This window comes from Balaenoptera borealis (assembly GCF_965194805.1).
Source record: "Balaenoptera borealis genome assembly, chromosome: 4".
NCBI classification, from domain to species: domain Eukaryota; kingdom Metazoa; phylum Chordata; class Mammalia; order Artiodactyla; family Balaenopteridae; genus Balaenoptera; species Balaenoptera borealis.
Genome location: NC_138861.1, coordinates 18,211,384 through 18,238,024, shown reverse-complemented (window position 1 = coordinate 18,238,024; position 26,641 = coordinate 18,211,384). Strand labels below are relative to the sequence as shown.

Sequence of the window (26,641 nt, the reverse complement as noted above, 5' to 3'; positions counted from 1 at the left end):
AATAAGCATTTCCAAAAAATTCACTTGAGATATTTTTAGCGTAACTATAATCATAAAATGTGAGTCCTTTCATATGGCAAAAGTAATTTCCTATGAATTTACTAAGAGTCAGTAAAGAAACTTCAAATGTATTTCACATTATGTAGTAGTCAATGTTTTTTAAAAAATGTGGAAATACTTTTAAATAATGTGAACCCGTTTTTCATTTCTTCTTTATTTACTTTTCAGATTCAAACTACTTTTTTCTAGTTCATACAGACTTCATCAGTTTTCCTCTAATTATCAATCATCTTTCAGTGTTCTATCACCTATCTTCTTTGCTTTCAAGCATTACCTATAAAATAATGAGAGAATAAGGTGCTTATTTTGCTAGTTAGAAAATAAAGAACTTACAACAAAGTCTAAAATATAAGTTTACCTGACCAAAGTGTATTATCATTCTGATATTTAAATTTTCTTTTTCAAATGTTTATCTACATCATTTAGGAATGTATATTCAGTTCAGATTCTACCTTGATGATTTTAATTTTAAATGTCCCAGTTAACCTAAAGGCATAAATTATAGCAACATAATTTATGAAAGATTTTCCTCATGATACTGTTTGGAGCTATTTTGTACCTTAAATTGATTTTCATACTAGTGATTTAACCTGTTAATACCCTGATGCTGAGCATTTATGAAAACGCATTCTCTTTTATTGATGAGTTCTCTTCATATTTTTAGATTTAGGAATCTTTTATAAATAAGGAGATATAAACAGTAAGTTCTGCTCTGTATTGGGAAACTATACTTACCCAACAGGAATCACATGTATACAAGAAAGTTATTGACATATGCAGGATTTAAAAATTGGGATGGTTTTAAGGGTTCTGTGACATTACCTTTATTTTTAGGAAGAAATGATTGGAGGGAGCGTCTTGTGCTCTTCTTGTGTCTTCTACATACACACACCACACATGGTTTATTTTATAAACCATGGTTCTCTAGTAGGAACAAATAACACTGAAATACAACTGACCTGGGATGTTAAAACCATTTTTATTTCAAATGGTTATCTTGGTTAAGTTACTATCTCATAATAAAGATCTGAATGCCTGCTCCAAATTATGTACTGAAAAGTCGCATTAAGATTTTTCACCCCACATTGGTGGCCCATCCATCTGCAGGCAAAGTGCTGTGACCCCCTCTGCTACTTCCAGCTCCTACTGGCTAGAGACTAATCTTCCAACTTTGATAATTTGTCCTTTTTACATACATTTTACATTAAGTAGCCTGTGATAGTTAAGACCATTTCAAATTAAAATCAGTTCAAGATCTAGAGATAGAGAAATGCTCTACAAAGCAGAGGGTTAGAATACCTGTTTTTCCCAGTAAGTGTTAATACGATTATGGGAACAAAATAACCTTTACCTGAAGCTTTTAACTTGGGTTCTGGGTTCACAAGTCCACAGAGTGAAATAATTATCTGACTTTTAGAGAAGTGTTACACGTAATTAAGATAATAAGTGTTAATACTCAGTAGTAGTAAGAATCAGGATGCTTGGCAGATTGTTAGGGTATACATCAGAAAGTGTATTTTTCCTGTTTCTATTCTCTCCTCAAAGCGTTTTCTGATGATTAGTGGAGAATTCGTTAATTACATATAGATTTTAGTGAAAAAAGATGTCAAGGACTGTGTTCTGGATTATTGTTAGACAAAGAGGCCTGGGTTTTCAGTATGCAGCGAACTTATAACCTGGGTATGTAAGATGGAAAAGAAACCGGAATTTAGCTAATTGAAGTCATGGAAGATTGACCTGAATATTAAGACTTTCCTTCCCAGTCAAGGGAAGGCTGATAGTCTAATGCAGTGTGTTGATAACAATACCAATATACAACAATAACAGGTACTACTTATTATTAAGTTTTTCCAGGCACTAGGTACATACACTTTATGTATGTTTCCTTACTTTCCTAACATGTTTGTAAAGAAAACATTTTTATCTTTAATAATGAGTATTATTGTATCATGGTCTCAGAGAGTAGAAATGATTTGTTTGTGATCACTAAAGATGGTAGGAACAAAACTGGGATTTGAATTATGATGTATCTGACTTCAAAGCCTCTGCTCATTTCAGTAGTCCTCTATTTCACTGTTGTTAAGAGAGTTTTCAGCACACCTCAAGCGTAAGATCTATTCAAATAATCAGTGCTAGTAAGTGGTCCAAACTTTTTGACAAGATAAGACAGAAAAAAATTCTTTCTATTGGTACATTCATTCATCCAGTCAGTGATTCAGTAAATACCTATTGAGTACCTTCTGTGCACCTACCTGAAGACAGGTAGATACCTTTGAGGTTCCCATATTGCAGCAGAATACTAGTCCCTGCCTGAGGGATGGGAGAATATGGAGATTCCAGTGTTAGTATGGATAGAACTGATATTTAGTCAACACACATTGGGATGGCTTTACCTGTTGTTGAACGATGTCTATATCTGTTGATAAATAGCCCCAACCCTCTCCTGGGACCACTTTATACCTCCCTAGCACCTAAAGGACTAATGTCTGTTTTAATGAGGGCTTTTAGAACTCTGCTTCTTCTCTGAAGTTGGCAGCTATTATCTTGTGTAGTGCCATCGCTGACCAAACTAACAGATCAGCCCTTAGGCAACAACATGGCTCCTCACCTAGTAATGCCCAGGGGTCTTCCCCTTACCTCATGTCCATCCTATGTCTCATGTTACAGAGACATCAGAGTAGTCATGATTTAGAGCCACACTGGCCCTAGCCAGTCTGCTCAACTGCCAGATGGCTCACTGCACTCACTGCAGCTCTTGAACTGCTCCATCCACTCCTGTTTCCCTCTGCCCAAAGCCAGGCCCACGTACCAGAAGGAAAGATGGGAAGGTGGCATTTCTAGAGGCAGTGTTAGCATCTTGGAAGACAAATGCTTATTATTCATCTCCCCCCATAAGGTTGTAGCCCCACCAATGGTCCTACCTCGGCTACTGTCAAATAGTTCATGGGTAGACTGTAGCCTCCATAGGACTTTGCGAAAGCAGACAGAGATGGCGACAGCTAGTAGATAGAGGGTAAATGGGACACCTCAGGCAAAGACCAGGGATTGCTGATTCTTCTAGCAGAGTGGGAATTTTTGCAAAGGGGGAAGAAGATGGAAGAAATGTTGGAAGAAGATGTGGGAATAACATGGGGCTAGGAGATGCCTGGAGTGCAAATCTCTGTTTTCAAACTTCTCAGTTAAATACTACCTCTATTTAATTCACTGCATGACAGCTAGTCACAGGCATTAATGCCATCAATATTAACAATAAATCAAGGTCCAGACACCATTCCAACACATCTGAGTCTTCCTCATTCAGTAGGCAAGGAAACTTAGGCACTTATAGATTATTTCAAACTTAAACAGCAGAACCAGGATTCTAACTCAGATAGCCTGGCAACTTGCCCATGTTCTTAACCATGACTTTGTGCCACCTCTCACATGACCTGAAGGATTACTTTAATTCTATTAAATATGAGATTCAGATTTATTGTTGTCATGTTTTAGTTACAAAAGAAAATTGAATCTATAAGGATCTCAGACATGGGCTAGAAAATACTTAAATGCATTTGCTATTAATTTAACAGAAGCTGAGGGAGAAGTTAGGACTATAAACAATAAGATCTGAAGAGAAATTCTCTGCTTATTGAGACATTTAATTACTATCAATTAAATGGGAGAAATTTTTAGAAAACTTTGATGTCGTTCTCTGTGTCAAATCATGGATTGTACTGAGGCAATACTTAGTGATATGCATACCAAACAAAAGATTATACCAAGCATTTCTAAAAGTCAAGAATTGATTTTGAAATTATTAGGGTAATTTGCACCATAATTTATATCACTTATTAAGGTTTTATCATATATACATATATAATTCTGCTAATTTAGAGAATAAACATGAATGTATTTTAAACAGTATATACATATATTGATTTACATAAAGAATCAAAGCTTTTGGAATCTGTGAATACTTAAGATGGAGAAGTTAGATGATTCTGATATGAAAGTATGGAGGCATATGAGACTTTTCCATGGGTCCTTATGCTTCTGGTTTCTATTCTACAGCTATGTTTAGTTAATTTTGATGTATAATTCAAGTTTTATATAAAAGACTAATTTTTAAAGTAATAGAATATATTACATTATAAGCTTCCACCATAAAATGAAAGAAGATATACCAAAAAAAAAGAAAAGAAAAGAAAAAGAAAAAAAAGAGGCAATCCCTTTGGAATCTACTGATAACAAGAAGATAACATAAGACTTCAACATTGAGATACAAATGGTGGGTGGAGGGCTGGATTTTGTTATAATAAATACGACTCCTGCATATAGCCTTGCACTGTGTGCAAATAAAATTTGTTCCTCAGCAAAATTAGAAATTGCTACCTGTCATGGAACTTCAAGGATTCTCACAAATCTTCAAAACCACACATTTTAATTTGTGAAAGCCAAGCAAGTGTCTACTTCAAGCAGCATAAAGTTTGTGATTGATTACACTTAGGAAGACCCACAGGACCATGGTTTTTTCCAGTGAGAAGAGATCAGATCATTCAGCCCAGTGCCTCACTACAAAGATGAAGCAACTGAGACCTGGAAAGAGTCTGTTTCTGGCAGGGCTTGGACTGGAATTTATGTATAGTGGAAACACTTTTTTTCCAGTATCTCACGTTGCCTCCTGTCTAAGCCAAATAGATGAGAAAAAAATCAAATTATTTTTACATCAATAAAGTTTTAGAGGGAGTCCAAAAGCAATCTATGTACCTATACCAAGTTTAGTAAAACTGTAACTAACTGAACTTCTGCAGGAGTCAATGAAGTTGGCCCAAAAGGATTTGAAAGTGTCCTAAAAACGATGTCTTCCACATTGCAGTTTGTAGTAGGACATACCATCTGGCACCTTTCTCAAAACCTAGAATGAAAGCAACAAAGCGCTGCCAACTCCCCCTTGATCAAAAATGAGTCTCTGACAATGCCTATTAATTATGTCATAAAACTACCTAAACAAGCCACATTCACATGCCACATGGCAGAGGTTAAAATGCAGCTAGTGAAGCCTAAGGATGCTAGAGTATTTGAAACTCTGATAGCTGCAGCCTACTTGGAAATGAATAGGAAAATAAAAAGGCTTCTTGCTATTATTTTATGAACTATATCTTTAAAACCGAAATTTCAAGTCTATCATCTTAAGAAGACTATACATCTGAAGAGAAACCAGAGGGTTTGCCCCACCCACTAGAGCCCAGGAAGCATGCTGGGCTCCCAGGTGAGGTCCCCTGCCCTCTGAGACCAGGGGTGGGGGGCACACCTGGGCCCCTTCTGTTCCTTGAGCCTAAGCCCCACCCCACCACAGCCCCCAGGGCCTTTTCCAGCCCTGTGGGTCCTAAGCATAGGCCCCGCCCACCACCCAAACCTCACCTTTGCTTAGGGTCTGCCCTCCACAGCCAAGGCCTTCCCCTCCTCTTTTTTTTCTTTTCCCTCCTCCTCTTTTTTACTATTGTGGTACTTATGTACCTTCCGGTTGTTGATTCATCTACATTTTTAATTTTATATTCTTTCTAACATATCTATTAGTTTCCTAGTCTAATTTTATTTTTTACTTTGTTATTGTTCTCTCTTTTTTTTTTTTTTTGCTGCCCCACACGGCTTGTGGGATCTTGGTTCACGAGCCTGGGTTGGACTGAAACTCCTGAGGTGGGAGCTCCAAGTCCGAACCACTGGATGAAAAGAGAACCTTAGACTCCAGGGAATATTCATCAGAGTGAGGTCAAACGGAGTTCCTCATCTCAGCACCAACACTCAGCTCTACCCAATAGCATACACACTCCAGTGTTGGAAACCTCAGGCCAAGCAACCAGTAAGACAGGAACACAAACCCACTCATTAAAAAAAAAAGAGATGGAAAAAAAGTATGTCACAGATGAAGGAGCAAGATAAAACCTACAAGACCAAATAAATGAAGAGGACATAGGCAATCTACCTGAAAAAGAATTCAGAGTAATGATAGTAAAGATGATCCAGAATCTCAGAAATAGAATGGAGGCACAGATTGAGAAAAAATAAGAAGTGTTTAACAAAGATCTAGAAAAAGTAAAGAACAAACAAACAGAGATGAACAACACAATAACTGAAATGAAACATACACTGGAAGGAATCAATAACAGAATAACTGAGGCAGAAGAACGAATAAGTGAGCTGGAAGACAAAGTGGTGGAAATAACTGCCGAGGAGCAGAATAAAGGAGAAAGAATGAAAAGAATTGAAGACAATCTCAGAGACCTCTGGGAAACAGTAAAGCACCAACATTCAAATTATAGGGGTCCCAGAAGAAGAAAAAGAGAAAAGGTCTGAGAAATATTTGAAGAGATTATAGTCGAAAACTTCCCTAACATGGGAAAGGAAATAGTCACCCAAGTCCAGGAAGCACAGAGAGTGCCATACAGGATAAACCCTAGGAAAAACACACCAAGGCACATATTAATCAAACTAACAAAAATTAAATTCAAAGAAAAAATATTAAAAGCAGCAAGGGAAAAACAAAAAATAAAATAAAAAGGAATCCCCGGACAGTTATCAGCAGGTTTTTCAGCAGAAACTGCAGCCCAGAAGGGAGTGGCAGGATATACTTAAAGTGATGAAAGAGAAAAACCTACAACCAAGATTACTCTACCCAGCAAGAATCTCATTCAGATTCGATGGAAAAGTCAAAAGCTTTTCAGACAAGCAAAAGCTAAGAGAATTCAGCACCACCAAACCAGCTTTACAACAAATGCTAAAGAAACTTCTCTAAGCTGGAAACTCAAGAGAAGAAAAAGACCTACGAAAACAAACCCAAAACAATTAATAAAATGGTAATAGGAACACACATATCGATAATAACCTCGAATGTAAATGGATTAAATGCCCCAACCAAAAGACACAGACTGGCTGAATGGAAACAAAAAAAAAAGACCCATATATATGCTGTCTACAAGAGATCCACTTCAGACCTAGGGACACAAACAGATGGAAAGTGAAGGGATGGAAAAAGATATTCCATGCAAATGGAAATCAAAATAAAGCTGGAGTAGCAAAACTCATATCAGATAAAATAGACTTTAAAATAAAGACTGTTACAAGAGATAAGGAGGGACACTACATAATGATCAAAGGATTAATCCAAGAAGAAGATATAAAAGTTATAAATGTTTATGCATCCACCATAGGAGCACCTCAATATATAAGGCAAATGCTAACAACCATGAAAGGGGAAATTGACAGTAACACAATAATAGTAGGGGACTTTAACACCCCACTTACACCAATGGACAGATCATCCAAACAGAAAATAAATAAGGAAACACAAGCTTTAAATGATGCAATAGACCAGATAGATCTAATTGATATTTATAAAATATTCCACCCAAAAGTGGCAGAATACACTTTCTACTTAAGTGTACATGGAACATTCTCCAGGATAGATCACATCTTGGGTCACAAATCAAGCCTTGGAAAATTTAAGAAAATTGAAATCGTATCAAGAATCTTTTCTGACCACAATGCTATGAGATTGGAAATCAATTACAGGAAAAATAGTGTAAAAAACACAAATACATGGAGGCTAAACAGTGCACTACTAAATAACCAAGAGATCACTGAAGAAATCAAAGAAGAAATAAAAAAATAAATAGAAACAAATGACAATGAAAACACAACAACCCAAAACCTATGGGATGCAGCAAAAGCAGTTCTAAGAGGGAAGTTATAGCAATTCAATCTCACCTCAAGAAACAAGAAAAATCTCAAATACACAATCTAACCCTACTATTAAAACAACTAGAGAAGGAAGAACAAATAAAACCCAAAGTCAGTAGAAGGAAAGAAATCATAAAGATCAGAGCAGAAATAAATGAAATAGAAATGAAGAAAACAATAGCAAAGATCAATAAAACTAAAAGCTGCTTCTCTGAGAAGATAAACAAAATTAATAAACCCTTAGCCAGACTCATCAAGAGAAAAAGGGAGAGGATGCAAATCAGTAAAATTAGAAATGAAAAATGGAGAAATCACAACTGACACTGCAGAAATACAAACGATTATAAGAGACTACTACAAACAACTATATGCCAATAAAATGGACAACCACAAAGAAATGGACAAATTCTTAGAAGGGTGCAATTTCCCAAGACTGAACCAGGAAGAGACAGAAAATATAAACAGACTTATCACAAGTAATGAAATTGAAACCATAATTAAAAATCTTCCAACAAACAAAAATCCAGGACCAGATGGCTTCACAGGTAAATTCTATCAGACATTTAGAGAAGAACTAACACCAATCCTTCTCAAACTCCTCCAAAAAATTGCAGAGGGAGAAACACTCCCAAATTCATTCTATGAAGGCACCATCACCCTGATACCAAAACCAGAAAAAGCTATCACAAAAAAAGAAAATTATAGACCAGTATCACTGATGAGCATAGATGCAAAAATCCTGAACAAAATACTAGCAAACAGAATCCCACAGCACATTAAAAGGATCATACATCATGATCAAGTGGGATTTATCCCAGGATGCAAAGATTCTTCAATATATGCAAATCAATCAATGTGATACAGCACATTAAAAGGATCATACACCATGATCAAGTGGGATTTATCCCAGGGATGCAAAGATTCTTCAATATATGCAAATCAATCACTGTGATACACCACATTAACAAATTAAGGAGTAAAGACCATATGATCATCTCAATAGATGCAGAAAAAGCTTTTGACAAAATTCAACACCCACCTATGTTAAAAACTCTCCAGCAAATGGGCATAGAGGGACCCTACCTCAACATAATAGAGGCCATATATGACAAATCCACAGCAAGCATCATTCTCAATGGTGAAAAACTAAAAACATTCCATGAGTATCAGGGACAAAATAAGGATGTCCACTCTTGCCACTCTTATCCAACATAGTTTTGAGAGTCCTAGTCACAGCAATAAGAGAAGAAAAAAAATGAAAGGAAAATAAATTGGAAAAGAAGAAGTAAAACTGTCACTTCCGATAACATGATACTATACACAGGCAATCCTAAAGATGCCAGAGAAAACTACTAGAACTCATCAATGAATCTGGTAAGGTTTCAGGATACAAAATTAATGCACAGACATCTCTGGCATTCCTATACATCGCCAATGAAAAATCAGAAAGAGAAATTAAGGAAACACTCTCATTTACCATTGCAACCAAAAAAATAAAATACCTATGAATAAACCTGCCTAAGGAGGTGAAAGACTTGTACTCAGAAAACTATAAAACACTGATGAAAGAAAGCAAAGATGACATAAACAGATGGAGAAAAATACCATGTTCTTGGATTGGAAGAATCAATATTGTGACAATGACTACCCAAAGCAATCTACAGATTCAATGCAATCCCTGTCAAACTCCCAGTGGCATTCTTCACAGAATTAGAATAAAAAATTTTACAATTCATATGGAAACACAAAAGACCACGAATAGCCAAATCAATCTTGGGAAAGAAAAACAGAGTTGGAGGAATCAGGCTCCTTGACTTCAAACTATACCACAAAGCTACAGTAATCAAGACAGTGTGGTACTGGCACAAAAACAGAAGTATATATCAATGGTACAGGATAGAATGCCCAGAGATAAACCCACGGACATATGGCCACCTAATTTATGACAAAGTAGGCAAGAACATACAATGGAGAAAAGACAGTCTCTTCAGTAAGTGGTGCTGGGAAAACTGGACAGCTACATGTAAAAGAATGAAATTAGAACACTTCCTAACACCATACACAAAAATAAACAACAAATGGATTAAAGACTTAAATGTAAGACCAGACACTATAAAACTCTTAGAGGAAAACATAGGAAAAACACTCTTTGACATAAACCACTGCAAGATCTTTTTTGACCCACCTCCTAGAGTAACAGAAAGTAAAACATAAATAAACAAATGGGAGTTAATTAAACTTAAAAGCTTTTGCACAGCAAGTGAAACCATAAACAAGACAAAAAGGCAACCCTCAGAATGGGAGAAAATATTTGCAAATGTAACAACAGACAAAGGATTAATCTCCAAAATATACAAACAGCTCATGGAGCTCAATATCAAAAAAACAAACAATCCAGTTAAAAATTGGACGGAAGACCTAAATAGACATTTCACCAAGGAAGACATACAGATGGCCCAGAGGCACATGAAAAGGTGCTCAACATCACTAATTATTAGAGAAATGCAAATCAAAAGTATCAATGAGGTGTCACCTCACACCGGTCAGAATGGCCATTATCAAAACTCTAGAAACAATAAATGCTGGAAAGGGTGTGGTGAAAAGGGAACCCTCCTACACTGTCAGTGGGAATGTAAATTGATACAACCACTATGGAAAACAGTGTGGAGGTTCCCTAAAAAATTAAAAATAGAACTATCATATGACCCAGAAATCCCACTACTGGGCATATACCCTGAGAAAACCATAAATCAAAGGAGACATGTACTGCAGTGTTCATTGCAGCACTATTTACAATAAAGAAGAATAAGGAAGGTGTGGCACATATATACAATGGAATATTATTCAGTCATAAAGGAAACAAAATTGAGTTATTTGTAGTGAGGTGGATGAACCTAGAGTCTGTCATACAGAGTGAAGTAAGTCAGAAAGAGAAAAACAAATACCGTATGCTAACATATATACATGGAATCTTAAAAAAAAAAAAAATGGTACTGATGAACCTAGTTGCAGGGCAGGAATAAAGAGTTAGAGAATGGACTTGAGGACATGGGGTGGGAGGGCGAAGCTGAGGCGAAGTGAGAGTAGCATCGACATGTATACACCACCAATGTAAAATAGTTGGCTGGTGGGAAGCAGCAGCATAGCGCAGGGAGATCGGCTTGGTGCTTTGCAATGACCTAGAGAGGTGGGTTAAGGAGGTTGGGAGGGAGGCTCAAGAGGGAAGGGATATGGGGACGTGTATGCATATGGCTGATTCACTTTGTTGTGCAACAGAAACTAACACAGTATTGTGAAGCAATTTTACTCCAATAAAGATCTATTTAAAAAAAAGAAGAAGACTGTAGTACTGAGCTCACATTGTTGTGCTGCTGGTTTCACTGTTTTTCTAGCAAGATGCTTTCAGCCCGCTCTATTCAACAGCTGCCATGTAGCAAAAGCTTTTTCTTGTGATTGGGGATTTTTAAAGAAACGATAGCTATATAAAACAATAGGCCACATTCAGTTCTCTATCTGTCTTTTATGTCCCTCTGGATTGCTTAAAGAGGCAACAGTTTATTTATAACCTTCACATTATACTCTAAGTAATATTTGATGAAGGCTAGTTTTTAAGGTTATCAGAGAAATTACATAATTGTACTTTTAGGATATGAGGAAAGTACACTGCAGTTGCCTGTAACTTTCTTGACCCTGCTATGCTACCCTGCTATTGCAATTGCCATGCAAGTTGCTTGTACACTTTACCCAGTTTTGAACATGACATTGTGGGGAACAAAAGATGACAGCATTTCACCCCAAATCTAGTGTTGTCACTGACAAAAAGCTTTAATACATCTAAACCTGCTCTTGAAGGGAGGGAAGCAAAGTAAATTTACCTATCTTGACCAAAGTTTCAAAATAAAGAGTCTTCAGAAGACTAGAATACAAAAAAATATATTACTGATTTGTTCATTGTGCCTTTCAAGTGAGAGTATTGAACATTGCCCTCCTCCCGAGTGAGATCTGCTTAATTGAAAAATAGGTTATATTATGTGCAGGGTTTCCAGCCTCTTAAGTGTCAAATTTAACCCAGACAGTCTCACGAGTGATTAGAGCCATGTGATGTTTGCTTCCCTCTGAATCTTTCAATTTGGTATTAAAAGGTAGGACATAGCAACAATTTGAGGGTCAAATAACACACATTTCTCCGGCACAACATCCATTTTGTCAGAGAAGATAATCCATTTGTGGAATGTTTATTTGTTTCTTTTAAGGTGCTTATTTGATTGGCTGGGGACTAGTGAAAAATAATTCTTTTGTCTAGAACAGTGACACAAGACAGATAGAATGCTTTTTTTCTTCATGAGTTCTTGTGACAATCTGTGTTTTATTTTCTTTGAAAGGGAAAGGAACTAATGTATTCTGATTCCTTATTTGTTCTAGATGCTTTAAAATTTTTTTCTAATTTTATTGTCAAAACAAATATGTGAGGCAGGTACTTCTCTCAAATAATGTCTACGCATGCCATATTAAAATGAAAGATTTTACTAAAGTTGTATTTCAAAGGTTTCTGAAAAATCAGATCAAAGGTCATATCAAATAAACATCACATTCTCTTTAAATTTCATTCTCTTAAATCATAAGATAGAAGGACATGAATTTTGGTATACCAGTTCAAGTCTAGGTTTTCAGATGTTAAAATCCTTGAGATTGGAAATACTGAAAGACTTTTTAAAGATATTCATCTACAACATTTGAGGTAATTTCAGTCTATCTCACTTTCTGGTGATGCCGTTTTGTGCAGCCCAGTTTTCAGCCTACAAGTTTTGTTAGAATAGTTAATACGGGTGAAAATAATGTGAATTTTACCAAAATTATCTTTGGAATAGAGGGAGTCATCTCAAATTCTCTTATATCAGACCCTCTTGAAACAATGTCCCATTTGGAAAAGACACATTAATCTAATACAACTTTAATCACTGCTAGATAGATATGCTTATAGAAGTCAACTAAATGAGTCCATAAAGAAAGAGGCAAAGAAATTTCACATTAACTTTATAAATATATCTATCTGGGTGTATGGCCTCACAACTGTATGTTTAATGTTGTTGCAAAGAAGCCATTTAAAGTAACTTAAAGGACTAAACAGTTAAATGGTTAGATGTTGAGATTACACACTTACATGTAAGTGCAGAATTAACGAAAAAGCAGTACTGTGGTACTGTGATATACAGATAAAGCACATGTGGCCTAGAATGTAATTTGCTTGATAGTATCAAAATTTGCTTCAAAAATTGTTGTATTTTAAATTATGTAAATGGAAGTGAGAATAATATGCACCAGGAAACTTAGGTGACTAAATATGTGGCTATACAGTGAGAAGGCTCTTAATGTCTAAAATACATGTAAAGAGTTTTAACAAAACTGTTTCATGAAACATGAGAGCAGAACCAAAGAAATTCTCCATTAATAATTTAAATAGCCTGAGTAGAGAATTGAAATAATTTTGGCAATGTCTTTAAAAGCTTATGTATTCAAACCAAACAACTTCCTCTTTTAAAATTATGTCATTAAAATTTTTACTAGACTCTAAGTTCCATGAGATTGCATTCTAGTATCTCTGGTACATAACAGGCACTCAGTAAGTGTCTGTTGAACAATGAATGAAGAGTGATTTTTATCAGTTCTAATGAAAAAGATGCGATTGCATGATTTGATTGATTCATTCATCAAATAATCATTACTAAACTGGGCCAAGCACTTTTCAAAGTGATTATAAATATTGCCCTTATTCTGGAAAGTTCTGCTTTTGTTCAGCCCTTTTGAATTTATTTGGCAATTATTCTCTGAGGTTTAATTTTCTCTTACTTGTTTTGATTATTTTGTTATTTTCTAAAATATCAATTGATATATTCCAGTGTGACCTAAGATATAAATATATACCATAAGAAGAAAGATACATACATAACATGAATTTTCTTACACTTTAATTATTGTGTGATATTTTCAAGTTTGACAGTAGAGAAATAGAGAATTAAGATTATGTCTAATTCCTTGTTAATAACTGACCCCAAGTAAAATGATTTTGTTACATTGAGTAGACCACTTTAACTTTTACAATGATTTCCATGAAAATCAGTTATATATTGCTTTGATTTTTGTAAAAACATATCTTAGCATTAAAATGGGCATCAAATATTTTCACTTCTTTGATTCTGAGAAATTGATACAATAATTTAATCTTTCTATTCATTTTGTTATATGTACTATCTATAGATAAAAATTATCATAATTATATCAAAATATCAAAATAATATCAAAAGTATATTTTATATTTTTATATTTTTGCCAAATGCTATTTTTATAAATGCTATTAATGATTTTCCTAAATATTAAACATACTTATCACATGTGATATTAAAGATATTAATATACTCCATTTTTATAAGCATTTTTGATGGTATATCCCAGATATTAAATATATGAATTTCAGGAATTAATTATTATTACATTACAGCATCCTATTCTTATTTTTATACTGAAGTGCAGTTTATATTGCCCTAAAAATACTCTACAAGTAGGTACCAATTAAATATCTGTGGATCTATTTATGTTGAGCAGTAAAAGTCAGGCAAGTCACTTTAATTTGTCATTATTGACAATAAAATAATTTGGAGAGAAAACAGGGTTTTGGTTTATTGTTTAGAGCACAAGTAAGTTAAACACCAAATAAAATCAAGGAGAAAGAAGAATAGGTGTTATTTTATGAACATAATCACACTTTGTTCAAAATGACTATGCCTATAACTTTCCTATGTTCTATTAACTCCTACATACTGATGAAAGTGAATTATAAATAAAGATTTATAATTATAATTATAATTTAGGGAAAGATGTTTAGCAGGAATCATTTCATCTTTTAACAAACATTGCTTAGTTAGGAGAAAAATAAGAAATAAAGCATTATAGAAGACTTGAATGAATTTTCTTTGTTATTGTAGTACTATATAATATTTGTATGGGTGTTCAAAGATTTTTTCATTTTGCTCATTTGGATATAAAGGTAAAAAGTGAATTTTAGATTTAAAACAAAGTCTCTTCATATAACTGCTCTGCTGTCATGGCCTATGATAAGGTGAAATGAATAATAGTAAAAGTTATAATGAACTAGAAAATTAGCTAAAATTATTTCCCCATGTCTTTCCTTTACATTAGTTCCAAAATGTTCTGTTCTAGATATAAAACAGAAATACTAAAATAGAACTGACAGATAATCAACACACATGAATATGCATATATATCTGTGTGAGTATGTGTGTGTGCATACAAACACTCGTGTACTATGATGCATCATGATTTCTGAAAGATTGATGCATATAATTAATATCAATCATAAGTGGAATAATTTTATTTTTCATTCTGTTCTGATAATATATGTTTATTTTGAATCTTACAATCTTACTAAGTTAACTTACTAATTCTAGCAATTGCCTTGTATAATCCTTCGATTTTTATACATTAGTAGTAATGTTGTTTGCTAGAAAGAAGGATTACTTCTTGCTTTGAATATATTATTTAATTTCTTTTTTCTTCCTTCATTGCACTAGCTATCACCTCCAGTACAATATTAAACAGAAATGGTGAGCGCTAACATCCTTGACTTTTCCCTAATTTTAGAGGGAAAGATGCCAGGATTTCACTTTATTTATGATGTTGGTTTTCATAGATATAGGTTCCACATATATGTTACATATTCATTATAAGATTCCCTCTTTTACAAAATTGGGCTCCTTCATCCCTCATAATGCTTGTTGGATTACATGCTACTTAGTCTGATATTTACCCTTAACTTTGTTCTTAAACTATTTTTTGACTATATTTTTGCCCAACTGCTACTATTTAGTCTCCCTGTTATTTGATTTACATATGATTATCTCAAAGGATGCAGAAAAAGCATTTGACAAAATTCAACAAATTTTCATCATAAAAACTCAACAAATTAGATATAAAAGGAATATACCTTGACATAATAAAGGCCATATATGACAAGCCCACAGCTAACATCATGCTCAATGGTGAAAAATTAAATATTTTTTCTTTATGTCTCTGTTTGAAGAGAACATGCTTTTAGATAGATAGATAGATAGATAACCTGAAAGACTACACAAAAAACTAATAAATGAATTCAGTAAAGTTTCAGGGTACAAAATCAACATACAAAAATCAGTTGTGTTTCTATACACTACCAATGAACTCTCTGATGCCATTTACAATAGCAGCATAAATAAATAAATAAATAAAACACTTTGGAATAAATTTAACCAAGGAGGTGAAAGATCTGTATGGAGAAAAATATAAGACATTGATGAAAGAAACTGAAGAAGACACAAATAATGGACAGATATCCTGTGTTCATGTATCAGAAAAATTAATATTTGTTAGAATGTACCCAAAGTGATCTACAGTTTCAGTGCAACTCCTATCAAAATTCTAATGGCATTTTTTTATGTTAATAGAGAAAACAATCCTAAAATTTTTCTGGAGCCACAAAAGACCCCAAATAGCCAAAGCCATCTTGAGAAAGAGGAAAATATCTGCAGATATCATGTTACCTGAATTCAAAATATACTACAAATCTATAGTAATCAAAACAATGTGGTACTTGCATAAAAACAGATACATAAGCCAATGGAACAGAATTTATAGCCCAGAAATAAACCCCTGCATAGGTCAACTAATCTTTGACTAGGTGGCCAAGAATACATAATAGGGAAAGGATAGTCTCTTGAATAAATGATGTTGGGAAAATTCAAAATTCACATGCAAAAAAATGAAATTGGACTCGTTACACTACAAATAATAATTAACTCAGAATGGATTAAAGATTTAAATGTAAAACCTGAAACTGTAAAACTCCTAGAAGAAAACATAGGGGAAAATCTCCTTGACATTGGTCTTAGCAATGAATTTTTGGATGTGACACCCAAAGCACAGGCAACAATAGTAAAAAATAAATGAGTGGGACTACATCAAACTAAAAAGTATCTGCACAGCAAAGGAAATAATCAACAAAAAGAAAAGGCAACTTATGGAATGGAAGAAATATTTGCAAACCGTATATCTAATAAGGGGTTAATATGCAAAATATATAAGAAATCCTACAATTCAACAGTGAAAAACCAAACACCCAATTTAAAAATGGGCAAAAGATCTGATTAGACATTTTTCCAAAGAAGACATACAAATAGCCAGCAGATATATGAAAAGATGTTCAGCATCACTAATCATCAGGGAAATGCAAATCAAAACCATAATGAGATATCACCTCACACCCCATTAGAATAGCATTTATCGAAAGGCAAGAGATAACAAGTGCTGGCGAGAATGTGGAAAAAAGGAAGCACTTGTACACTGTTGGTGGGAATGTAGATTGGTATAGCCATTGTGTAATAATAAAATAGAACTACCATATGATCCAGCAATCCCACCTTTGGGGGTATATTGAAAGGAAATGAAATCAGGATCTTGAAAAGATATCTGCACACCCATGTTCATTGCAGCATCATTTACAGTATCCAATATATGACAACAATCTAAATGACTGTCAACAAAAGAATGGAAAAAGAAAATATGAAAATGTAAAAACACACAAAATAGAATATTTTCAGCCTTTAAAATAAATCCTGCTATTTTCAACAACATGGGTGAGCCTGGAAGACATTATGCAAAATAAGTCAGACACAAAATGACACACACTGTATGATCTCACTTATGTGTGGAATATAAAAAAGTCAAGTTCACAGAAAAAGAGAGCAGAATGGTGGTTGCCAGGGGTGGGAAGTGGGGAAAAAAGGGAGAGGTTGGTCACAGGGTACTAACTTTCATTTGTAAGATGAGTAAGTTCTGGGGATCTAATGTACAGCATGGTGACTACAGTTAATAATACTGTTTTGAATACTTGAGATTTACTGAGAGTTGATTTTGTGTTCTCACCACACACACAGAGTTGAACTATGTGAGGTAATAGATGTGTTAATTAACACATTGTGGTCATCATTTCACAGTGTACAGGTGTATCGAATCATCACATTGCACCCTTTTTTTTTTGGCTGCACCATTCGGCTTGTGGGATGTCAGTTCTATGACTAGGGGCTGAACCCGGGCCACAGCAGTGAAAGCCTGGAATCCTAACCACTAGGCCACCAGGGAACTCCCTGCACACTTTAAATATGTACAATTTTTATTTGTCAGTTATACCTTAGTAAAGCTGTGTGGGGATGGGGCTCGGGGATGAAAAAGAAAGTTTTAAGAGATAAGCATCATTATGTGTTGTTAGGGACCTATAGGGAATAAGCAACATTGTTTTCCTGAGATATAAAACAGAAAGATAAATAGCTGTGTTGGAGTGTAAGCAGTCTCTATATTTTAATACTGATGATTGTTCTTAAAATTATGCATTGATTTTCCATAATTAAAATTCTCAATGTGATGACCAGGTAAATCTTGAAAAGGGGTATTAGCACCAACCTTGAAGTATAAAAGGTTGAGGTAACTGGATAGTTCATAAAATAGGAAGACTAAGGAGGTGAATTTGCCACTTCAGATTCTAAATGAAATTTGAAAGTTGCAATTAAAAAATGTAACATTTGATCAAGAATTGAGAGATCACAGATATTAGTTAATGCTGGATAGGAGTACTATTAAATCTGTACTTATTTTAAAAAAATCATCAATTCACCTGACAAATCCATATGTGTACAACATGATTTGAAGGTTGTGATATATATGTATATATACTATATATATAACACAGCATTATTAATAATATTTTCTTAAATATTTGGGAGAAATAGCCATATCTATGTACCTGTGTGCCTATCTACCTACCTACCTGTTTAATTATCTATCTCTCCGTTCCCTTTTAAATATAATTAGAACAGTATCTGGCATATAGTAATAATCCAATAAAGTGTTGTAGAATGAATAATTGATAACTTGTTCTGAGCAGTGTTGCATTTTAGCACTGTATTATCGATATAGGCATTGATCCTATTTCTGCATTCCTTTCTAGTCTTGGGCACATTGAATACAAGCTCTATGTCTCTCTGCATCTTCATATTGTTCTTCTTCAGCACAGTGACCAGTACAGAATTTTTTGTTGGCCTGTATTAGTTATATGATTTTATAAAAGATATTGGTTCCTACGAGTCAGTAAATGTGTAACATTCTTGTCCTTTAAAACTGAAGTTTTGGTATATGCATTGCAAGGATGCAGGATCATAAAAAGTCATTTTGTTGACAAATATAAGTAAGGCATAGAGTCATATTAGGCAATTAGATTTTATCATCAAATCGTAATATCAGTACTAATTCATGATTTTATGAGATTTTTTACTCTTATTATGAACATGAACTGGTATTTAGTCTTCGTGGTATCTTGTTAGTTCATCTTTCCAAAAATACCACCATCATCTATCTATTTTACTTTTTCCATGTCAGTGGGAAACTCAGTAATAAAAATACTATAAGCATATTAAAGTTTCTATGTAATTTTAGTAAACCTAAAAACAGAAATTGCTACTACTGCTTCTGCATTTTAAACTTAATAGTGATTTTAAGAATGGTATGAGATTTATTGTCATAAAAATGACTTAGTTTTAATTAACCTTTTTTGATGGAAGTACAAGTCAAGGTGTCAATAAGGAAAAGCAGCTTTTGTTGTTCTTAAATGGCTTGATAAAAGTAAGGACTATTTTAACATTTATCTCCTTTAAATATAGACAAAAATTATGTGATATATTTATCAATATATTCTGATTTGGGAATATGCTTTTACATATAATGGAAAGCATCTATTATTCAAGATAGACTTCTGATCTGTTTCTGTCTTTCATTAAAACATTTCATCTATCTTTTCTATTATAAATTGAGGAATAGCAAAGAAAAAAATAGTCTACTTTTTTCATTGCCATAGCCTTGCACTGTCAGAAATGTCACAGGTTAATGGTACAGCTCAGCTCCATTTATCTTATTCTGACAACTCAACCAACCTAGCACAATCTAGCAAAAACATTCTTCCTAGACCAGGTGACATTTTCAGCCTTTGTTCCTTTAATATGGTGGCTGTGAGAGCATTTAGCGTGCAATAACTTTGTACAGAAACTTTGTGCTTTAGGCTTCTTCAGTATTTAATCAAGGACAAGAGTTTTTTAGAATTAAAAAATTATTTATCAAATATAAATATACAGAGTACTCTTTTACTTTCAACTAACCTGAAGGTTATCTAAAAACCATAGAGATCTTTAACATTTTTATCATTCAAAAGCTGTAAAAATTTACAGAATATATTTTTAATTTCCTAACTTTTTGATTGCATAAACTTAGTTATTTTTTAGTGCTGAAAAACTAAATTTAACATCAAGATTGATATGAGGTCTCGGAAGCATTGCCCAGGTCACTTGGTAAATGAGTCTGAGTATCTTTGAGGAATATTTCTCACTGTGTTGATGGAAATTTAAACAAGTTATGACACCTGAATATTTCTAAAGCCATTTCTTTGTTCTGAATTTGATATTGAATAATATCTTGCCTTCTCTGTCTAGGAAATAATCATATTAAAAGAGTGACTCTGTAATACTTTCCTTCTCTATTTTTGATTGCTCAAATTTAATAAGATGTATTTTCTCACTGTAATAGAAAATCAATTAAAAAAAGGCAAGCAATGTTTTGGTTTTAGGAACAATATATACATGAATATGTGTGTGTGTATATTGCTGTCATTTTTCAGAGTAGTTCTTATATTTTTTAAAATAAATTAAGAATGTAGTCCAAAAAGTCTTTGTCTCTTGCCTGGTAATAATATAACCATAAACATTCTATATTATGCATTCTTTATTTTTATATAGTCAATTTTATGAACATTTCATATTTAATTTTTCATACTGGCCATGTAGTCTATTAACTCTGGAGACACTGAATTTTTAAAATCAATTTTATAATGTTACTTTTTCTTGTATTTTGTAAGATTTTTTAGGATTAATAAAACAAAAATGATTAGCCACCTTCGAGTTTGAATAAGACATCCTCTAATAGAGCACTCTTTCATAACTGTAATATTTTACAATATACTTAATTATTTTGATATTTATGCTTTCAATCCAATAGTTTTATACAGAAAGTTAATATTTATTTTTGCTGAAGAACAAATATGTTTTATTTATATCTAATCTGAATTTCAGATTAATTTCTGATGAAATGCATGAGCAAGATGTAATTGTAATTTAATTGTATACATAAATAATAAGACATACTAGTTAAGTTACTTCCTATAACTAACAAGGAAGAATCAGAAGAATATAACATCGGGCCAAGAGATAGAGTCAGTTATCAACATATTTTATAGTAATTTATGTTGTTAAAAAAAATTGAACTGCTGTTGTCTTAACTGAATTGTAGCTAATAGTACTTGAACATAATGGACATTGTATGACAGTAGCTAAATTTGCTTCAAATAGTCTCTTGAGTTTGATTGTTGTATAGTAAAACAACCACAATTATTTTATTTCAAGATTTATAGTAACACTAAGAGATAAGTAAGTCAATTCAAATAGACTCCTTGGCTTTTTCTACTTTTGGTGAATCTAGGCATTATTTTGTAGTTTTGCAGCAAAATTTGCATATCAACTGCATCATCATGTTGTGCTTTTGGAATTAGCCAATGATTTCTGTTATTACTTTGCATTGATAAGTTGAATTAGTTTTGTCTGGAAACTGTTCACATATTTATATGGATTATAGACCAACAGCTGGTACTTAATACGTAGATAATTATTAATTTATTTCACCAACTCAATTAATGTCAGGGAAGATTGATTCATTGTCTGATTAACTGTTTGATATTGTCTGCGGATTAATGGGTACATCAACTTCACATAGAGCTTTCCAAAGTTTGTGTGCTTTCACAAATTATATTTCACTTACAAAATATCCTTTTGTTTTGGTCATGTTAATGATTATTCCCATCTTGTTTATTTGGCTATTGTAATTTCTTTAATTCCATTACTCCTGTCATATTTCAAATGTTGTTGCTACTCTCAGATCTTACAGGTGAAATTATTTTGTAGCCAAATGTATTTGTATTCTTTTCAAGACTACTGTTCCTTGTAACCCTTCCATTGTTTCAGATACTCATTCAACCTATATTCACCGAACACCTACTTCATGCAAATTAATGTGCTTATGATTTCACTGTATTGGCTTAAATCACTTTTGAATTTTCAATATTTTCATTGACATTCTTGAAATGTATGTTCAATATGCACAACTAAATAAGTATTGGAACCAAGCCTATTGGTTCCTGTTATCTTTATCTTATTTTGCTTCCCAAGGACTCCACTCCTCTCTGTTGAATTTTCTATAGCATTTTTTTAATCTAGTTTTTTATCTCAACATTTACCAGTGATATGTTCAAGTAGCAAAAGTGGTAAAAACAACAAAAAATTTCTTTTTTGCATTATTAATGAGAGTCATGGATTGTATGGGCCATTTGCTCAGATTTATTCTAACACTACCTTTATAAAGTAGTTTGCTTTCTTATAGAAAATTTACAGTTTAAAATAATTATTTTGCTCTTTCAATAGCACTGTTATTGATGGCTTTTCAAGTTTTTTATTATTATTATTACCATTATGACCTTCTGACTCTAAATTTACTTTTCTAATCCTTTTGCATCCTATCCTATACATATTAAGATGGTTAGTGTACTGAATTAAAGTTTACATGTAAATGTGGGAGATCAAAGTCAGATAACATTGGACATTTAAAGATATAAATGTCTAGTCAGAGACAAAATATTTCTAGTCTTTGCTTTGGAAAGCTTGGTATGAGACTTTTCCCTTAAGAAATGATGAACAATTGGGGTTGTTGCCCATCAAACTGCAATACAATTTCTATTTTTCAGCAAAAAAAAAAATTAATCTAGAGGCAATTTGACCATGAGTAAAAATATTGTAAAATGCACCATTATTTAACAAAAAAATATACTACCAGCTTAACTATGGTCCTTAAATGATTTGTTGACTGAGGGACTTCAGTTATCTAGTCACGATCCTAGGGATAACAGCCAAGTTCATATATGTACACACAGTAACAACTGAATTCTGATATCTGTCTAACAGTTATTTTAAGATAAATCCATATTTCAGAGATATTAAAATGTGAAAAATAAGTTTCTTAGAAGCGATAAAATATAGTAATGCATGTGAAGTACTAAGCACAGTGCCTGACACAAACATTTAATAAAATACTAGAGTATTATTATTGAAAAATAAAAAACATGAGTTGGATGTATATTTGATTTCCCTCACTGTAAACTTTAAATTTAGTTGGGTAATATTTGCTAAGAATGTGTGTGAAAATCTAGGCTTGTCAACAAGAACTATGTAGTTTAAGTTATTCACTCTGGCACAGCTTTATTTTTGAGTAGCTAAAATGGTTGGTGGAAAATAAACCCATGCATGTGATTTGTCATCCAGCTTAAAAAGTAGATTTTAAGATGTCTTATTAAACCTCACCAGGTTCAGTATCTTACTGATAATCCTGCCAAAGTCAGGGGCAATATCTCTTAATACCAAGTAGTCAAAGAATAGTGTTTCTCTGGGTATACTATAGACGGTGTAGAAAACAAAATTGATGTATGTGTAAATAATTCTGTCCTTTAAACATTTTACTATGAAACATAAAAAAGAGAGGAAACCCATATTTTAAAATATTTGGCTAATTACAGAATGTCTGTCAGTATATATGTGCAAGAAAAACCTTCAAGATACTTTATATTATGTTCTATTCTCTATCCTACATAAGAGTTTCAAAAATGCACAACTCTCCTCAGATCAATACTTTTCTTTCTAATTTAGCTAAAGTAGGTTAATGCCCTATTTTAAATAAATGTGTTAGCATAGAAAAATTACCTTCTAATTTCATTTTTTATAACAATTTTGGTACACTAGATGCCTTAGTAAAATAAATATTTTCCATGTTTTTAGAATTCCATATTGAACAGGCCTGTGCAATGAATCTCTAGGGGATAAAACTTTAACCCCTACAATATTGACATATTGTGTGCATGTGGAGATAAAGGGAGTGATCTCTCTCGCTCTCTCTCTTCCTTTTCTTATAAAGATACCAGTCCTATGGTATCTATGGCCCTGCCCTTATGACTTCATTTAATCTTAACTAACTCCTAATGACTCTATCTCCAAATATAATCATATTTGGGATTAGGGCTTTAAAATATGAATTTGAGGAGGACACAATTCAATCCATAGAATCTATATTTTATTGTCTTTATCCATCTGGAATGGGCTTCTTCCCTTCTTTCCCCATAATTACTCTAATAATGATATTTTAAATTATATCTTTTTTTTTTTTCTTGGCCACACCACGCTGGCATGCAGGATCCTAGTTCCCCGACCAGAGATGGAACCCACACTCCCTGCTGTGGAAGCGCAGAGTCTTAACCACTGGACCACCAGGGAAGTCCCTAAATTCCATCTTTAGTGGGAAAAAAAATCTGCCCTTAAACTAGCCACTATAAAAAAAAAATAGCCAGTATAAGAAATTCTTGAGACTAGAAAGGACATCTTTCAAGTCTTGCAGTGAGCCAACTAAATAGGGAAAAGCTTTCTGGAAATAGAATGAGAAACTAAAATATTGGGCCCTTGTCTTTTCTCACTCATTAAGTTTTCATGGCACTCCATAATCATAGATTAGTGCTCAAAAATAGTTTCTTTGAAAATTCAGCCAAACATATCACAAAGAAGGGAATTTCCTGCAACTTCTACAACTCTTCTTTCAACAAATATTTATCAAGACTTTTTAAATATGCCAACTATCATCCTAAGCATTGAGAATACGACTTTAAACTTGTCTTTAGAGATCTCAAAGTCTAGTGGGTGAAATGGTGTATGAACAGGAAATTACAATAATGTGATGCAGACTCTTAAAAGTACAAGACATTTTAGGGAGTACTTAGAAAAAACAAAAGAGCAGAACTGGGAGGGGCCAGGGAGGTCTTCTTGGAATGGTTGACAGCTGGAAATTATGTATGCACGTGTAGGGGGTGTGCATTTTGTGTACCAAGAAGAAGGGGACAGGGTAACATTTTTCCAGCCAGTGAATCAGTATACAGGAAGGTTCTGGAGGTGAGAAAGAGCATGAGGATCATGTCAAAATCTCATCTTCTTCCTGTCAACCTTCAAGTCAAAACATGTAGTAGCCCTCTAGTGACGATCCCATGTGTAAATTCTTCAAAATTACAAAACCCTCTATAGTCTTAAGAACTGTGTGGAGTTTGGTATTTTATTCTATCTGCAAGCTAACAAGTTAGCTTGCCACCGTTCATAGATGCTGGCAGAAGGTATGAGACACCTGGAACAGAGACATAGACCTTTTCTTACTTGACGCAATAGCAGCAGCAAGAGTATCAGCATTTGCACCATTTCCCTGAGACCCAGTTTGTTTAGGGCAGTATGAAGGCCAGGCGATGCCTAAACATACAGCGTGCTGCGTTACATGAGAGGAATATCAAATTTAGGACATTAGAATATCTTAGAAGGTGTTGTAAGCCTGCCTGAACTTTGCACAAGGAGACATTATCTTTATTACACTGAACAGGAGACAAACTTTCCCTTAGCTCTGGAAGGATGTACTGTCTTTCAAGGCTGTTCGCTGTATAAACATATTTGAAAAGTTAGTTAAAACAAAAACAATCAGTGCTTCTGCTTACAAGAAATGCAAGGGACCCATAGAGAATTGTTTCTCAACAATTTTAAGGCCCTCTATAACTTTGTTTTTTCTGAATATGCAGTTTTACTTTCTTTTTATTCTCCAAAGAGTGTTCCATTTTGGCTCAGTTTCCCCGTCTAGAAAACCGCCAGCCTTTCCTCTGCTTAGCTGTAAACTACTAAAATGGGACAGGTCCAAACAAACTCCCCTTCTCTGTATCAGGAGCTATGCAGAATCTGAGATTTTTCCATACTTGCAGGGTAACATGTTAGCCTGTTACTGTATCATGACTGCTGGGAAGACATGAGACTCATGGGTCAGTGACAAAGGACCTCATTACTCACAGCAAAAGCAAAAGCAGTAGCCAGAGCTTCATGTTTGCTTTTGTTGGTTACCATGCTTACCGTGTACCATGGAGATAGGCTTGTTGAATTTAGCAAACAAAAAAATACTTAGTTAAATTTGAATTTTAATTAAGTATTTTATCATTTTACATATGTACCATCAATATTTGAGACACAAATCAAAAAAGTCCATTGTTTATCCAAAATACAGATTTAACTAGACATCCTGTATTTTGCCTGACAGCTATACATGGGGGCTGTAGAGGACCCATGATGGGTGCCTGCACATACTGTGGGCTATGTTTCAGGTTAGAGGAGAGAGAACCACCACTTGGGAGATTCACTGCTTTTGTAGTGAGTGGAAATAAAGCTGTTCTTTGGGAAGAGGTGTTACTTCATCCCTCCATGTTGCTCACTGGAAAACAACAACAAAACAAGCCTGGAAAATGGAATGGATCAGGTAAAGAGTCATCAGGACCTTGCATTCTTTGCCACACGGAATGTGCAGGGATCCTCAGGGCCCATGGCAGACTGTCTCCAGCATTCTGAATCCTACAACTTAAACCAGCCTTAATTCCCATCTGAAAGACTGTACTTGGATATGACACTATAACTTTTGTATCTTTAGTATTGTTTAGTTCAACCTAATTTTGTCTTTTTGATTTGCTCTGTAATCTTAGTGAGGCCAGAGAACATGTCCTACTTTTTCTTTCTTTCTTTTTTTTTTTTTAATATTTCACAGTATCTTTTATAATGTC

The 26,641-nt window shown here is 33.8% G+C and overlaps 1 protein-coding gene across 6 annotated transcripts in view; it reads left to right on the top strand.

Annotated features, from left to right (window-relative positions):
• Positions 1-26,641, top strand: part of STPG2 (sperm tail PG-rich repeat containing 2) — a gene marked incomplete at its 5' end in the record, with an annotated part of 597,317 nt that overhangs the window by 382,417 nt on the left and 188,259 nt on the right. The gene's annotated exons all lie outside the window — the stretch shown is intronic.